Below are 1,882 nucleotides of genomic sequence, written 5' to 3'. Positions count from 1 at the left end.
CATTGAGGATTTTACGAAGGATTTTGGATTGTAAGGATTGAATACGAGAGGAATTCGAAGGTTTAGTGGAGCCCCAAAGCTCAACTCCATATGTCCAGATAGGCCTTCTTACAGTCATGTAGATCAGTCTTTTGTAAAGTGTTGGAAGCTTAGACCGTTTGTCTAGTAAGTGCTGTAATAATCGAAATCGACGTGCAGTTTCCTGTCTTTTCAGTCTGGTGTGAGGATACCAGGTTAATGGTTTGTCCAAATGTTGCCCAACGCAGCGAATCTGTTCGACAGGGGTAAGAGTAACATCATTAAATGAAACTGTAGGGTAGTCAGCAGGTTTACGACGAAGGGTAAAGGTGATTTGATGGGATTTATTGGAATTTATCTTAATCCTCCAATTACGACACCATTCTTCGAGGGCTGTGATATGGTATTGGAGAGTTAGGGATACAATTAATATATCAAATCTTACTGGAATAATACGAACTGAATCATTTTACATAAAACTTTAAATTAATTAAAAAACAAATAATTTAGATTTATTTACACAAAAATCCAGCAGTAAACAAAGTCTAGACCCTTATACATTCAAGGTTTAATAAACGTTGTAAAAATTGTAAAATAAACAGTGGTTTATTATTTGAATTAATCATTTTATTATATCAGTAAATAATAAACAATAAATTATCCGGTGAGTCCAATCATAAAATTTTCTTATACACATCTGATTCAAAATAAATATTAAAAAATTGTCATCCGGTTGTTTATAATATAAAATATTTGAGTTACTTACATATTGTGTACACTTGGAGTTAAGAAGCATTTTACTAAATTTCCACATAATTCTATGTTAATGATAGTCATATCAGTATTCACAATGTGGCATTGCGTAAGAACGAAATTCAGTTGCGTGATATGAACAAACTTATGAATTGTATTTGAAATGTAAAAACTATTTATCGAAAGCAAATATTGACCGAATCCGTCCCGAAACCTTCGAATATAATTATTTTCTCATTCAAAATTTCTTTATTCGGATATTCAATGTTGTAAATAAGTTTTCAACAAGTTCTTTGAACTTTGGAATATAAGAAAAATTAATTTTTAGTTTACATATAATCTTTCCACTTTTTTTTAGACTGGTTTTGTTGTTTAAATAAAATAATTTATATCTTTGTTAAGTTTCGGCCAACCTGGCGATCATCAAGGACAATCTATTAAATAATACAAATAATAGCTTTTTTTTTTTTTTCCTTCGAAACGGCCTTTCAAGACTACACCAATATCACTACTTTTTCCTTCTCACTTCTTCTCTTCTCTCCCAGTATCTTATCATCATTTCTGCGTCCCTACGCTTCCTCTCTTCCGACCACGCAGTACCCTTCTGTTTTTCTTTATTTCAATTTTTTTCTGTACTGTTCTCTATTCAGGGAGTCCTAGTCTGTTAGTTTCAATTTCTTCGTCTCCTCTCTCCTTGCTTCACATATCCTCCTACGATCTTATATTCACGAAGTCTGTCAAAGAGTTTCTTGTTTAGTCTGCTAAAAATAAGGTTGTTGTTATTTTGGCATTCTTAGGAACGCCTTTTCATTCTACCTAATTTCTTAAGGAATGCGCGCCTCAACGTGGTACGGCTGGATACTCTATTTCTGATAAAAGGCTAAGGATAGAGGAACTAAAACGAAACCCTCTAGGGCTTACTACCCTAGTTGTACACCTGTCGGGGCAACTCGACCAAAACAAACAGAAAATATCATGAAAATGGCTTCTCACGAAAATAACACCTTCATTGTACATTCATTTGTAACAATTTTAACAAAACAAAAACATTATTAATAATAAGGCGTATATAGTTGACCGTAGATTACTGATTAGAGAAGATGGTCGGGGG

Source organism: Halyomorpha halys, unplaced genomic scaffold (genome assembly GCF_000696795.3).
Source record: "Halyomorpha halys isolate HHAL.00 unplaced genomic scaffold, Hhal_1.1 Scaffold446.1, whole genome shotgun sequence".
Lineage (NCBI taxonomy): Eukaryota > Metazoa > Arthropoda > Insecta > Hemiptera > Pentatomidae > Halyomorpha > Halyomorpha halys.
This window is presented reverse-complemented; position numbering follows the sequence as displayed.